The 17153-nt window shown below is 41.4% G+C and overlaps 1 protein-coding gene and 1 non-coding gene across 4 annotated transcripts in view; both read right to left on the reverse strand.

Annotated features, from left to right (window-relative positions):
- Nucleotides 1-17153, reverse strand: part of PFKL (phosphofructokinase, liver type) — a 238173-nt gene that overhangs the window by 105043 nt on the left and 115977 nt on the right. The gene's annotated exons all lie outside the window — the stretch shown is intronic.
- LOC148501019 (U5 spliceosomal RNA) lies at nucleotides 2937-3047 on the reverse strand. The gene has a single exon (XR_015870092.1). It is a non-coding gene; the product is annotated as a U5 spliceosomal RNA (small nuclear RNA).

Raw genomic sequence — 17153 nt, forward strand, 5'->3', positions numbered from 1 at the left:
TTTTGAGTGATAGATGAAGCAAGTCGGGATAGGATTGGACTAAGGAGCTCATTCAGACCCGCGCACTAAGATGCATACTCTCGCTGCTGCCGATGATATTCAGTGCGCATGCGCATACCTTAGCGAAAGATCACAATGCATTCGCTCGCTGCACATAGATAGCCCAGCACATAGATAGCCCAGCAGAGTGAGTGACAGAGGAAGCCGTTTGTAGGTGGTAACAGGGTCTGGCCATTAAAAACGGGGAAGTGGAGGTGCAAATGCAGGTGTGCCTGAGCATCTCAACGGCGTTTTAGAAGTGTGCATAATTATAAGACAGCATCATAGTACACGTCACCTGGCTTGTTTTTACATTTTTACATTGAAGTGCTCGCAGTGCTTGCAGCAGGGTATGGTCAACCTCAAGCGCTGCGATAGCATCCGATGTACCGATGGTTGCATACACTTCCTCGACATGACGTGTACAAGTGGGCATCTTAAAAAGAAGCTGGTGGGTGTCTGCATACACTATGTGATCGCTCTCTAAGAAATACTGGGCGTGCTAATGCATTGCTGTGAGATAGAACTGCCTACGCAATTTGCATACACATCATGCGAGCGATCGCATCTAGCGAGCGGCTCTGAATCAGGCCCTAACTGCACAACAGCAGGTAGGGGGGAGAGGAAAAGATCTAGCATGGAGAAGAAATTAGACAGACTGATGAGACAGAGGGCCAGATTCAGACCCGCTCGCGAGCGAAGGACGCTCGCAAGCGGGTCGATGTTGGCCGAATGCGCATGCGCACGACGGAGGGAGCTCCGTCGTGCGCATGCGCGAGACCCGGCGAGCGACGAGGAATACGTCACACGGGGTCTCGCACCAAAGGGGGCGTGCTGTCGATGGTGACTGACAGCACGCACCCTTTGGTGGGCGTGCCAGGGGCGTGGCTGCCAGATGGAGGCGTTCCCATGGGAACGCCTACCGTCTGGGTCCGGCCCCACTGACATCACTAGTGATGTCAGTGGGAGTGATTTTGGCTCTGATAGAGCCAAAATCACTCCAGGGCTTGCGGCAACGAGACCCTACCGCAAGCCCGATGGTCGCGATGGTCTTGACCATCGCGACCATCATCATGGACGCTCGCATAAGCTGTGGGTGGTAACCCACAGCTATGCGAGCGTCCAAGAGGCCGCTCCATTTTTAGGGAGGAGGGCCCTGATTCAGAGCGAGCGCTCAGCACATGCACGAATCTCCGACGGAGCTGATGAGGATCTACTCCCTCCCTCACTGCAAAATCTAGTAGCCAGGCAGCAAAATCTAGTAGCCATGGTGACCTGGCCCCCGGTATTTGTCGAGTCCTGGGTTACCGGCCTTAGCACACAGATCTGTGAAAAGTTCATGGAGTTGTGCGTTAACAGGGTGGTGGCACCTGTTAACCACCTAGTTATCAAGGATTATTTTTCACTGCCTGTACAATGGTAAAAAAAACCCTGATAAGTGCTGCACTTCGCGGCTAACTGAATAGCCCCAGGAAATCAATTAGCATGCAGTAAATTACCGTGGCTAATTGAATTCCCCCCTAAATCAGAGTTTTATATTGAGTCGTTGAAATACCAAAAACTTAAGTGGGGACAAAGAAAGGTATTCCACTGAGTCGGAGCAGCCCGAAAAAAGTCCTGCAACCGCGAATGGGAGCAAGTAATACGTATGGATGAGAGACGCAGAGCGGAGAGGTCGTGTTGAGAGATATTCTGAGATAACTGAAGAGATGTATGTATGTGTAGTTTGATTAACAGCCATATGTGTAAGTAAAAGTATTTTATATTGATTACAGTAGAAAGCAGATAACCAATGGAGGGACTGACAAAGTGGAGCAGCAGACATTGAACGTTTAGCAAGGAAGATTAGCTTCGCAGCTGCATTCAAAATTTATTGTAGTGGTGAGAAGCTGTTTTACTGTAAGTAAGACCAATAAGGAGACTACTACAATAATTAATGCGGGAGATAAGAAGCGCAAAAATTAAAAAATTTTTGCAGTGTCTTGTGTAAGATATGGTCGTATTCTGGATATGATTTTTAGATGTACAGTACAGTGCAAAAGTTTGAGGCAGGTGTGGAAAAAATGCTGCAAAGTAAGAATGTTTTTAAAAAAAATAGTATTTTGGTACTTACTGATAAATCCCTTTCTCAGATTCCACAGGGGACTCTGGAATATAGATAATGGGGTATAGATGGTGGTAGAGTAGAGGCTGGCACTTTAAATAATTTAAAAGTGTGACTGGCTCCTCTCCCTCTATGCCCCATCAGTCCCAGTTAAGGAAGCTGAGCCCGAGAGGAGACAGAGGACAACAGGAAGAGGAAGAGAAGGGAAACTCCACAGAACAGAACAAAACCGACAGAAGGATAACAAAGTAACCCACTGTGTTGAACACAAGCAGACACACAACACCATAATGCAGACAAAACTGCAATAGAACTAGAATATAATCAAACAAAAACAAGAAGGCAGTTAAACAGTGCTGGGTGGGTGTCCAGAGATCCCTATTTTCTCCTTCATCCACTAGGGAACACTGGGGCATAGACAATGAGGACGTCCCAAAACTAACCTCCAGGGGGTGAAGCGCTGACAAACTTGCCGATCTAGTAGCCAAACTGAAACGGTAGGGCAAAAAATGAAAGCAAGAACTGCATAAGCACAGAAAAGAGTCAGAACTCCTCACTTGGCAGCCTCAGAGAACCCAGTGTGAACAGAATGGAACCATGTGAAAGGGCGATCTTAGTCGACAAAAGCGGACAAAAAGGCAACAGAGCATTGTAAAATGCAACTGCAACAGTCCAGCCCTGACCTTGGGAAGCAGAGAGCATCAACAAGGAATCCGTTGTAGTAAGGAAGCAATAAGAGAACAAATCAACCAAATCCGAAGACAGGAAAGATACCGCCACAACTAACAATAGCAACCCAGCAACTGCTGGGTATCAAAAAGTTATGTAACTCATATTGGTTTCTGTTCACGAAAAACTCTAGCAAAATGCAAAAGATATAATCGACCTAGAAAGACCAGAGTATACATTAAGGCAAGAGCCAGAGTATACAATAAGGTAAAAGCCAACTACAAAACAGTCATCTAGGGCCATACTAAAGGTCCGTCCAGGTGAGGGGCTCCAAACCAGAACGGTTTGAGCGTAGAAATCACAGACAGCAAGACAACCAATGCTGAAGAACAGAGTCCACCTCACCTACAAGAAACAACAAGACCCGGGCAACAGCGTGCACACCAAGCTACAGAAAACTTGCATTGAAACTGTTTTGGCATTGAAACAGAACAATATATCCGAGCACTTCAGGATGATGGCTGCAACAGCCACACTGGAAGTGCAAGGACCCAAAACGCCCCCTAAAATATATATATATGAGGAGAATCAAGCTTACAAACCTCTGCTTATGGAAATGGAGCATTAGTCCACTAGGCTATTATAGCCATATTGCTAGCCAACTAAGCAACGGCCACGGAACCTCTGCAAGAATTATCAATTTGCAAGCATCCTACTCAGAGAAATTAGAACACCACGAGGACAGGAGTAAAGGTGCACTAGACACGACAGAGAGTCTGTGTCTAGAAAAGGGTGTTGACTAACTGGAATACACCAACATGGATCACTTCTGACAAGAAGGGGACAAACTGCAACTGTCAAAAGCAGGAACGGTGGACTAAGAGACTAGATCATGTAAAGGAAGACATCCCCCATTGTGTCATGAAGAACAGATGTCATAAAGAATAAATACAGACAATGAAACTAATCAAGTCCACCTGCATAGCCTTCCGGACCGCCCAGAACCCCAACGGATTCTAGTATAATATCATCACTTCCCTCTCTTTCAACCTCATAGACAATCAGAAAAAGTTATAGAAGCAAAAAGGCAGTCATCGTGGAGCAGCACTGCAAGCCTGCCTCGCACTTCGAAGAGAGAATTAGCACTCTTCCACCTGGCAGAGAAATTTAAATCTATATCGATCCTTGACAGAGAATGACTGTGCGCCCAAGTGGAGGAATAACACTCCTAACAGAAAATAGGAAGGATACAATCCCTTTTCAGGCTGAAACTGGTACTAGTGCCTCCAACATGGCTGACGAAACCCGTGTCAGCACCTGTAATGCTAGCAAATGCTAGCAGGGTGACACGAAACACCAGTGTAAGCAGACAAACTTCTCACTGCGGGAGGGAGGACTAACAGTTATGGAACTATGGACCCATCCGCTAGGAAACTCTAAAGGTGTAGAGCCCACTGACCTGAAAAAGTACCGTATAGGGTGACTGTCAGGACAGCAGCTAGGATGCTATGTCAGGTGTGTGTTATCCAGACTATCCGCCTATGCATTGGTGGGGCAAGCCCGCTTACTTTGCAGAACTTTACTGGCTACCAGCACTCATAATTTCCACAGGTGATCTGAGACTCAATGTTCTACATGTTGGACTTCAGACTGAAGCTGTTGCAGAAGACCAGCTGTTTGGTCAAATTGTTGATTGTTTTGGTTACACTGCTTGTGACTCATCCTGAAGAAAAAGTCTTAGGACTGAAACGTCGATGCTTTTGATGTCACGATGATGATTTGAATACAACACTCCTTTCATATGGTATTTGGGAGTGCCGCCTCATTCTTTATAATGGAAACCTTGGATATTATACTGTATATACAGTACATTATATATATATATATATATATTGTAACAGGACCAGTTTAGGAGTCCCTCTCCTAGGGAAGATGGACTCCCTCTTCACGCACAAGGCAGCCAGGAAAATAGTACACCAGTCTGGGGTCTCGCACTAGCTGGTCGGTACCAGTCTTTATTGTGCAACAAAAAAGGGAAACAAAACATAAAAGTAAATCCTAGCCCTGTCCGGGCGCTAACTAGACAAGAGGTTCCCTCTCTAAAGAAATAGTGGGGCCTACTGCCTCCACCATCAACACAAGCGTATGCACAAGACTTACAGGTAGTTTTCAGCAAGTGTCTCTGAGCCAGCCAGTCTGTTTGCTCTCCCAGGTATGAGACATCTAGCTTACCATCAAACACAGCCAGTTCCAGGTGCAGAACCTAATGAGCCTGCTAACAGGCCAAAAAGCCAAAACCTGGAGTGGCCAGTGGATAGAGCCCTCCTTCTCCTCACATCCACACCCCCAGGTCCCAAACCGGCTTTTCCAAAAAGCCGACACTCAAATCTGCTTCACTTCAGACTGTCTCCTGGGTTTTTTTTTTAGAACAAATAGGTCAAAAACCTAGGACAAATGTATCTACCACTGACCACTTTACCAGTGCATATATATATATATATATATATATATATATACATACATACACACACACACGGTCAGATAGATGGCACTCGTGGTGGCTGATATAAGGATGGATACAGGTCCCCTGTGTAATATCAACGTTTCAGAACTTTAATATCGTTCTTCCGTCAGATATCCTGACGAAAGACCTATATCCATCCTTATATCAGCCACAACGAGTGCCAGCTACCTGAACATGTATGTTACGTCTCCACACTTTTGTGTGAGCAGACAGAGAGGCACCGATGCATTACTCTTTGTAATTAGTGAGTGCCAGCAACGCAAGTCTTATATATATATATATATATCTCCTAGGTAAATTATCACTACTGCTCCCATCAGATGCTGATTTATTGATTGACTCAGCACAGTTTTGAAAAATGTATACTACGTAAATTATCACTACTGCTATATTAAGAGCAATTTCTATAAAGGAAGTTAGGAATGTATTGTGAATCTGTGATGGTCCACTCCCTTCTCACAAATTGTTTATCTTAGATTTAATTGCATCCCAATTTAGTGTGTGTTGAGCTCTGGGGGTGGGGTCCCAATCAGTGAGCACACAGAGACACATGTTTGTAACTTTAGTTATTAGTGCTTACTAAGGCTGCATAGACGTAGGCTGTGTTAGATGAAAAGTGTAATCACAATTTGATAACTAAGTCGGAGTTACGCCGGAGTTTAACTGGAGGAAAACTGAGGGAAAACAAACTCAAAACCAGAACACACTCTGAACGATAACAAGCAACATATTTATGTGAATTACCAAAATCACCATCTTTTCCTTTATGAATATCCAGGAAACTCCTTACTGCACTCACTGCTTGGACATTGCAAGTACTCCCCTATCTGTGTGCTGCTCTTCTTGATTGATCTTTGTACATTGTAATTTTTGCCTTCCTACTACATAAATTCTTGTTTGTATTGCCTTTTCCCACTGCGTCACAACTATCCACTTTAATCATTTGTTTAATAACTAATTCCTTCTCCCAGTACTCACACACCTCTCTTTATATATCACTTTTTCAGCTGCGCTCATACATTAGCAGCGCTGTTCTTTTATCTGTATTTTTGAACATTTAACAACTTTAATCCACACTGTGTCTATATCACACAACCTCCACTCCAGTTTTCATCTCACTTATTACCTCGTCCACAGCATGAACACTCTTACTTTAAACAACCCCCTTATTCAGTGCCCACATAATCCTCTACTCTATCCATCCATATCCCACCCCTCGTCTCCTCCACTTGCTGTTCCCCCTTTTTTCTCTCATCAGTCTACTTTCCAACCCTCTGCTTCTTTCCCCCGCCTTTCCTGTTCCTCCACTCTCAACCACCTCCCTCCCTCCATGGCCTTGCTACCCCACCACTCTGCCAACCTGGTTCTGCCTGTCACCTCCAGGGCTGCCAAAAGAAATTCTGGGCCCGGGTACTGCAACATCCTGTGGGACCACAGCATACTGGGGATAGCTGCACCCATTTGTGGGTAGGTCTAGCATGGCATAGCACTCAGCAGGTGGGATTAAAGTACAGTAGTCACTACTGTATTAGGATGGCAGGACAGTTGCATAATATATCCATTTTTTATCAGGATGTATTGAGATGCTAAAATGTAACACACAATAATTAAAGTGCTACAACTTTATTTTGTACATCTCTCATGTAAATAACACATAATCAAAATCTATTTTCTGTCATAGAGTTAGATGAATGAAGGACTTAATTTTGACATAACATCAGGTCATCTTAAACACACACATACCGCAGTACATATCCTAACCCACTGCTCCATGCTCCTTCTTCACTATCTACCCCATCTGTGTCACCTCTGCCTGTCTGCCCCTCCCCTTTAGAATGTAAACTCTCACGAGCAGGGCCCTCATTCCTCACGTGCTTCTCCTCCCCCTATCATTTACTCCTAACTCCCCACAACGGCACCTGACACCTGGTTGTTCATGACCTGCTGCTTGTATTATGCAGCTATGTTTATTAACCATATCCTTGTCCTACATTGTTTTGTATTACTATTAACTGTTTTTCTTGTGTGCTCATTTATGTACTGTGTAAGGTGCCGCGGAACCTTTGTGGCGCCATATAAATAAATGATAATAATAATAATAATATTATATATTTATATATATATATATATATATATATATATATATACATATATACATACATACATACATACACACACACACACACATATACACATATGTATATTACTGAAGCAGAGCCTTAGATCACTGGGCTAATTTAGACACAGCTCTCAATTTCTTTAGACACAGCTCTCAATTTCTAGCATGTGTGCTGCAGAGGCGAGCACACCATATTGATACAAAAATATATATACTGCCACACATGCAAACCTTTCCAGGGTAGCATTGATAACAATTGTGAATATCCAAAACACTCCATAGATGTTAACCTATATGCATTTAGCTATGAATGTTCTGTCCACTAACAGGTCTGCTGCTGTTTAGAGTAGCGCTAAAAAAATTGCAGGCTCCCCTGCTTTCTGTGATGACCGGATCAAAAGAGCTGGGCGCACTGCATTTGTGCCAGCCAAATGTGGAGCCTGGCCACTAATATGAGCTCCTGTGGTGATCGGCTCATTGGGGAGCTTGCCAGCAGTGTAACCAATTGCACACCTTGCCGAGGCTGGCTGGAAGCATAGCCAATATACGAAGCAGAGTGCATGAAAAAATACGAAGCTACACCCGCAGGCGGTGGATCAGATGTTAGTCAAAGAAGCACCACAGTGTGAGACCCACCCCGCCCCGGATCCTGAGCGGGGCAACGGGAATCAAAGCACCATCGCTAAGCTCTGCACCTCATTATCCAGCCCGTGTAGTGGCTAGAATAATGTAGATTCTAAATAGAGCTGCTAGCTATAGCAGCACTTATGCTTAAATAAACAGCCTGCCGTTACAAGCCCGTGGTACTCAGCGTCTACAAAATGGCGGGACCGCACTGCGTACCACAGTGCTGCGCTGGGATTGTCGGGACGGGACGGGTTCCGGCGCTAATACATGGGATGCTGTGGTCTCCTCTGTGCATAATAGTGGAGGGAAGAGTCGTGTCCTGTGTGACATCCGCAGCAGTGCCACACGTCACACTGCCCAGCAATTTGTTCCACCACCTCTGCTAATCAGAGGTGGTAGTCATACTCAAAACTGCTGCGGCCGGGATGCTGGGTGGGCAGGGGACCCAGACACTAGTGGCAGTAAACTGTGGCAGGTCGCTGCGGAGTCTGATAAAGTAAATTAGAGCCCCCCTCCAGGGATGCCGGACACAGGCTGCAGTAGCCATGGCAACTCCCTTCCCGGCGGCTCCCACGTAGCAGGCAGACTGCCACAGTAAACAGTCTGCCTGTCATCACATTAATTAAAAGAAAAAAATCCAAATAAAAATTTTAAATAAAGGAAAAAAGGTAGGAGACAGCCTAATGTGGACCGACTCTCAAGAACACGTTTAAAATTGGGGCTGATGGGGCATAAAGGGGGAGGAGCCAGTCACACTTCTAAGTTATTTAAAGTGCCGGGCTCTACTCTACCACAGTCTATACCCTATTGTCTATGCTCCAGTGTCCCCTAGTGGATGAAGGAGAAATTCCAACCCCACCTCCTTTACTGTTACCAGGCCTGGAGGTGTGGGTGAAATTAGCACTACCATGTGAAAGTGCTGAAGGGGAGTTATGGGGCAGTCTTATTAAAAATGTACTTTTTTTTTAATCTAATCATAATAATAATAATAATGACTCATCATTAGGACTTGAACATATTTTAATCCAAATGGATATGTGAAGTGGGTGTGTCCATAAAGTAATACAAGTACAGAGACAAATAAACAAAAATTAGTGCCGAGTTTGAGCTGTAACACAAATGCTGGGTACACACTAGGTCGACGGGTCGTATGACAATTGGCAAGTGCATATACCAGTGGTCCCCAAACTGGGTGCCTCGGGGTACTTGCAAGGGAGCCTCGGGTTGTTGGTCCAGAGCCATAGCTAAATATTTATGGTCAATGTTATAGCAATAACCAGTGTTGTTGCCACCAATCATTCAATATGTGGACAACCCTGTCCACCACCACATAACTGAGATTAAGAATAACAGGTAAACACAATTGACTAATTGAGAAATTTAGCAAAAAGTATTTAATTAAGAAACTTTTGGCCTAGGTGTGCCCTGGAAAAAATGCTTGTACTTTAGGGCGCTGTGATTCAAGAAAGTTTGGGAACCACTGGCATATACACTTCATCATCATTCACTAATCATTCGCCCAATGTGTCGGGCCTGACGTCACAACTGAGCAGGCATTTAAATACACCCATTGATAATACTACAATATGGAACAGTGATGTAAAAGGGACCTGTTTTGCAAACAACTGGAACGACCGTGTTTCGCCGGGTATAACTTGGAGGCTGTAACTTCCACTGGGACAGTAAAGGATGTGAATGACTATATTCTCTGTAAAGTGCTACACAATGTGTGCACAAATTGATAATTAAAGAACAAATAAAAATTGACTGTATTAAAAAAAAATTAATAAAACATTTTGACTGCTTCCGTGATCAGATCTTTTGATCTCAATGTACATAAATTCTAGAGTGGAAAACTGTTCATAAGATCCCAGAACAGTAAACAGTTAGCCTTGTATAACCAAAACAGAATTAAAACAGGCAGATTAAGGATTTATCTTCAGGGTTAGAAGATTGTAATCTGGAGATTAAAGGCTGCAAAGCTAAATTCAGAACTGCTGATTACACACAGTTTCAGGAAATAATATGCACAGACTAAAGCTGGGTATATGAGAAGACAAAAAACACTTAAAAAGTGGGATGGCGCTGGAAGAATGGAATAACAATATAAAACACAGTACTTATTCCTTCAACTGCAAAATGGTATATCATGAGACAATCCTTCAATAATATTTTGATAAGTCCACCGTAGTTTTCTCTCCAAATATGAACATAGAGTAGATGGAAAAAGAGAAACAAGGGAGAACTTTGGGCCTGATTCAGACCCACTCGCAAGCGGCTGTCCGCTCGCAAGTGGGTCGATGGTGTGCACTGCGCATGACGGAGGGAGCTCCTTCGTGCGCATGCGCCAGACGCGACGAGCGAAGGACTTTCCTTCGCTCGTTGTGTCTGATCAAAGGGGGCGTGCTGTCGATGTTGATTGACAGCACGCCCACTTTGGTGGGCGTGCCGGGGGCGTGCCTCCCAGACGGGGGAGTTCCCAAGGGAACGCCTACCATCAGAAGCCGGCCCACTGACATCACTAGTGATGTCAGTGGGAGTGATTTTGGCTCTGATAGAGCCAAAATCACTCCGGGCCTTGCGGTTGAGAAACTCAACCGCAGGCTCTGGCTCGCAGTGGCGATGGTCGCGATGGTCAAGACCATCGCGGCCATCAACCTGCACGCTCGTATAGGCTGTGGGTGGTGACCCACAGCTATACGAGCGTCCAGGAGGACGCTCCATAATTATGGAGGACGGCCCTCATTCAGAGCGTGCACTCTGCTCAGAGCGTCCGGCTCTGAATGAGGGCCTTTGCTACCTAAGATAATACATATAATAATATGAAACACCAATATTGTGCATCCAGAGAAATAGTGATGGTGTACCCCACTCACAATATCGTGGGGAAATGCTCCACCTATAAAGGTTTCTTTATCCCCACAGGTATAGGGTCTATATAACCATGTATTATACCACCTCCAAAAGCAAGACCATAAAATTGGGCGTACCCAAACTCACTTCTGCAGGAGCTTGGACGTCCACTTAAAGGTATCTATGTACTTGTTACTCCAAGCCAAATTCGTCAGTATATGATATATAAAAATTCCGGAGTGATGTAATAAAAAAAACATATTTATTAAACTAGAAGTAAAATATCACAGTTCATGGATGTAGATATGGAACACACAGGATTATGTAAAATAAGGTGATAGAAAATCTATAACATACAGTGTGGTTTATAAAAGTCCGGACTTCCACACTATGCTATAGCTCCTGAACAAGTCCAATATGATCCAAAATACAATCACCCAATGAGTCCTGTGTTCCTTCCACCAGTGCATTTCGATTCCAAAAGAATCTTCCTCAAGCTATGGGAAAAGATCTTCCTGTTATCATATAAACACCCCCCTCAATTAATGTCAATTATAATTAATTATACCCCCGTCATTAGTCTGTATAATAACAGAACACCCCCTTTCATGGAAAAACTTGTATGTTATACATACTCCTTGTGTAGTCCCGTAGCTCTCCCCGAGCGGGCCGGGACTTCAGATGACAACACCGGAAGTGATGCCACCCCCGGAGTAGAATAATATCCAAAGTTCCAGGAACTGTACATCCGTATCTTGCCGTCCCGACTCGATGGTGCCGCATCTATGGTTCTGGTGTGGAGATGTTCCAGCTCCTACAATGCTGTGCATCAGACCCGCTCTCAGATGGGAGACCTCACGATGTCCTCACCGGAAATGACGTCACACATTACCATAGGGACGTAAACATTAGATGGACTCTCGACCTCTACCGCCTCGTTGTCAAGGCGATGATGTCAACAAATGTGTACAAAGTCCCTGACCATCTGCGATCAATAAATGATCAATAAACAGAGATTCCATACTCTGGGATAAAATAAAACCCAATGTAAGTAACAAATCTATGAATCTCAATAAATTACATGATTTTAAAATAAACATACTAATAAAAAATTCAGGAATAAAAACATTCATATATAACATCGCTTAGATTTAGTCACTGCTTTAATGCCATAGAAGTTTTTGATGTCATTAGTGGAACAGTTATGCGTGGTTTTAAAATAAGCTGAGAGGGAATGTGTTTCCAATCCTTTCCGGATATTCCGGATTTTTAAATTCCTTGTTATCCTCCCTATATAAAATTTACCACAGCTACATTCTATTGCACAAATGACATTCGACGTATTGCATGTAATAAATTCTCTGATTTTTAGCCTTTTTTCATTTATGTCTAGTTCATCCACTTTCATAGTGTTAAAACTCTTCTTGACGTTTCTGCAGCCCAGACAGAGTCCACATCTGTAAAAGCCTGTCGATTTTACCTCCGACATTTTGTCTTTTAAATCAAAGTGTGCGCTTTTTGTCAATTTCATCTTTAAATTTGCAGCTTTTCTGTAGATATATATCGCCTTAGAGGGAATCAATTTACCTATCATTGGGTCCCTCTGTAAGATAGGCCAGTGTTTTTTTTTTAATCTGTTCTACCTCTTTATATTGGGCGCTGTACAGTTTGAAATGAAAGCCCACTGGAATTTATTTTGTTTTGGGGCTTTTATCTTAGGTTTCAACAAATCATCCCTATTCACATTCCTGATATCATCCAGATCTTGTGTTATTTTGGTTTTATCATAACCACATGTTAAAAAGGATTGTTTCATATCCAGAGCTTGTTTTTCAAATACTGCTGGATCTGTACAATTCCTCTTTAGTCTTTTAAACTGTCCACCCGGCACAGAATTTAACAAGTTACTATGGTGGCAACTTTCTACATGAATAAACATATTCAAATCGGTGGGTTTTTTTTTAAGTTTTGGTATGAAATACACAATTTGTCAATGTATACAGTGATATCTAAAAAATTAATACTTTGTTCCTGAATGTCAAAGGTTAATTTAAAATTCTTGTCATTTTGATTTAAAAAATTACAAAAATCAGCTAAAAGTCCTCTATCTCCATTCCATATGAAAAAAATATCATCAATGTACCGGGACCAGGACACCAAATTTGCTCCAAATGGGTTATTATTCCAAATAGTATGGCCCTTCCAGGATCCCATAATATATATGCGCATAACTTGGAGCAAACCTGGTGCCCATTGCGGTCCTGATTTGCTGTAGATAATAATCCTCTTAAGAAAATAATTATGTTTTAGAATAAATGTGTCCACTATGGCGTACCCCACTATATTGTGAGTGGAGTGCGCCATCACTATTTCTCCAGATGCACAATATGACTATTGGCGTTTCATATTATTATATGTATTATCTTGGGTAACAAAGTCCTCCCTTGTATCTCTTTTTCCATCTACTCTATGTTCATATTTGGAGAGTAAACTACGGTGGACTTATCAAAAGATTATTGAAGGATTGTCTCATGATATACCATTTCGCAGTTGAAGGAATAAGTACTGTGTTTTATATTGTTATTCCATTCTTCCAGCACCATTCCACATTTTAAGTGTTTTTTGTCTTCTCATATTTGTATCAGAGTGTGGTGTTAGTCTATATTACTTTAAGAAGTGGGTAGGCAGCATTTTTTGAGCGGAATACCCTCTTTTATGTTATATTGTCATTTCTTGCACCTTGGGTTATTTCTGTCGGTTGCAGCAATATGTTCTCATTTAGAGAAAATAGAAAAAATAGGCTAGACGACCTTTTTTCAAACACAGATAATATGGAAATACAGGATGATAATTTGGAGAAAATCATGCAAAAATTGGAGAAGGACCTTTTGAAAGTATGTAAAATTTGGAGGGAGGTAGCTACATTGGAACGTTACTTATCCCACCAGATCATTCCTAAGGGTCTTAAAATAGAGAAGAAGGCCTCATTTGCAACAGCTACTGAGCATTTCATGAAGGACTAGGACGCAGTCATAACTAATTGTATCTTCTTGTTAATGAATTTAATTATTCTAGAAAGAGGGAAATAACTAAAGAAATTAGAAGAGATTGAATTGAATAAATAGTTACTATTACCCTTCTCAGACCTTTGAGGTGAAAAAATTTCAGGAGAATATTGCGTTTAAAGTGATGCGAATAGGGAACCAATTGAACAAAAGAAATTAAAAAAGTTCAATAGAGATAAGGATAGCATTACTTTCTATGCTGTTATAGATGAAGATCTCCCCACCCAGGGAGAAATTTATATTCCACCTTTAAGATATAAGACACCTAGAAATAGACCTAAAATATCTGAACACTACCAAAGAAAAAGGTGGTAACCCACAAGAAAGGAGGGGAGAGAGATTGATTTTTGAGAATGTAGGACTTCAAATCCTAATTGGAGGAATAAGCAGGAATGGTATGATAAGAGAAAATTTAAAGCTTCAGATTTCACTCCGATTCAAACATCCAACAAATATAATTCCCCCAATCATTTACAAAACAAATTTGATCCCCTATTGGATCTACCTTTAGGGTCTCTACGGAAACATTTTTTAGATAAAGGCATGAGGAAAAACTACTACAAATAATCACATATCACAGAAGAGGAAAGAGGGGGGGACAAAAGTACAAAAGAAATAAAAAAAACAAGTTTGAGGAGACGCAGAAAAGGTAATGGAACCTGTAATACCGTTGATACCAATACAGATGGAACACCTTCAATATTAAGAGAAGGTTACATTTTTTAATTTAAGTTCATATATTCTTAATGAACAAGAATGATTGTTGTTAAATAAGGGTCTGAAATTTGCACCTTCGGTAAAAATCAATGAATTTGAACTTTTTGTCGACATACAGAAATATGTTCGGAAACTAACCCTGAAGAAATTTTTCTTGAATAAAGAGGGGCATAGTGCTTTGGGCCAAATGGAGGATGGGTCTCCAACCACATTTAGACCAAGATCTACTTTCTTCCTAACACATATGAAGGGAAGTTTCCTGGAAACTTTCGCAGCACAAATTCTGGAAGATATAAAAAAGCTAGGAGACAAAAAAATAAGTTCAATTTAACCTAGAAAGAAAGGACTGCTCTGAAGAATCTGAAGGATCAAAAGGACCTTATCATCAAGCCTGCAGATAAGGGCGGAGGCATTGTGCTCTTAAATGTTCAATACTATGAAAAAGAAGTCTATAGACAATCAGAGGTTGGGGAAACTTACAAAGTATTGAGAAAGGATCCCAGATAGTTTCCTAAAGGAAATCAAGACGCTTATAGATAAATATCTGGAAAATGGTACTTTAAAGTTAGTCGAGATTTCTGCTCAATGAAAGCCCATTATACCAGTTTTATATAATTTACCTAAAGTGCATAAGGACCCCATTAATCCCCTGGCAGACCAATAGTCTCAATGGTTGAATCAAAGACTGCGAACTTGTCAGAATTCATTGATTTTTATTTGCAGCCCTTGGTCTTTTTAAATAAGTCACACCTGAAAGATACAGGAGATTTAAAAAAAAAAACTAAGGGATCTCAAATGGGAACAAGATTTTATTCTAGTGAGTGCAGATGTGAGCTCATTATACACCCTTATTAAACACGAACAAGGAGTGGAGGCCGTTACATCCCACTTACAGAAATCAGATTACAGTTCCCAACTCCAACAATTTTTAATTAAAAAAGAATCAAATTTATTCTACAACATAATTATTTTCTTTTTAAAGAGAATTATTATCTACAGCAAATCGGGACCGCAATGGGTACCAGGTTTGCTCTCAGTTATGTGAATATACTTATGGGATCCTGGGAGGACCATACTATTTGGAATAATAACCCATTTGGAGCAAATCTGGGGTCCCGGTACATTGATATTTTTTATATGGAATGGAGGACTTTTAGCTGATTTTTGGAATTTTATTAAATCAAAATAACAAGAATATTAACTAACCTTTGACATTCAGGAACAAAGTATTAATTTTTTTAGATATCACTGTATACATAGACAAAAGTGTATTTCATACCAAAACTTAAAAAACCCCACCGATTTGAATATGTTTATTCATGTAGAAAGTTGCCACCATAGTAACTTGTTCAATTCTGTGCCGGGTGGACAGTTTAAAAGACTAAAGAGGAATTGTACAGATCCAGCAGTATTTGAAAAACAAGCTCTGGATATGAAACAATCCTTTTTAACATGTGGTTATGATAAAACCAAAATAACACAAGATCTTGATGATATCAGGAATGTGAATAGGGATGATTTGTTGAAACCTAAGATAAAAGCCCCAAAACAAAATAAATTTCAGTGGGCTTTCATTTCAAACTGTACAGCGCCCAATATAAAGAGGTAGAACAGATTTAAAAAAAACCCACTGGCCTATCTTACAGAGGGTTCCAGTGATTGGTAAATAGATTCCCTCTAAGCCGATATATATCTACAGAAAAGCTGCAAATTTAAAGATGAAACTGACAAAAAGCGCACACTTTCATTTAAAAGACAAAAGGTCGGAGGTAAAAATCGACAGACTTTTATAGATGTGGAATCTGTCTGGGCTGCAGAAATGTCAAAAAGAGTTTTAATACTATGAAAGTGGATGAACTAGACATAAATGGAAAAAAGCTAAAAATCCAAGAACTTATTACATAAATACGTCGAATGTCAATTATGTAATAGAATGTAGCTGTGGTAAATTCTATATAGGGAGGACAACAAAGAATTTAAAAATCCGGATCGGGGAACATCTCCGGAATATCCGGAAAGGACTGGAAACACATTCCCTCTCAGCTTATTTTAAAACCCGCACATAACTGTTCCACTAATGAGATCAAAAACTTCTATGGCATTAAAGTAGTGACTAAATCTAAGCGATGTTATGTGTCAATATTTTTATTCATTAATTTTTTATTAGTATGTTTATTTTAAAATCATGTAATTTATTGAGATTCATGGATTGTTAATTACATTGAGTTTTATTTTATCACAGAGTATGGAATCTCTGTTTATTGATCATTTATTGATCGCAGACGGTCAGGGACTTTGTACACGGTTGTTTACACCGTCACCTTGACAACGAGGCGGTAGAGATCGAGAGTCCATCTAATGTTTACGTCCCTATGGTAACGTAGGTAGTCATTTCCGGTGATGACAGCATGACGTCTCCCGCCCGAGAGCGGGTCT

The sequence above is a fragment of the Taudactylus pleione genome, unplaced genomic scaffold (assembly GCF_031769625.1).
Source record: "Taudactylus pleione unplaced genomic scaffold, aTauple2 ptg000536l, whole genome shotgun sequence".
Classification (NCBI taxonomy): Eukaryota; Metazoa; Chordata; class Amphibia; order Anura; family Myobatrachidae; genus Taudactylus; species Taudactylus pleione.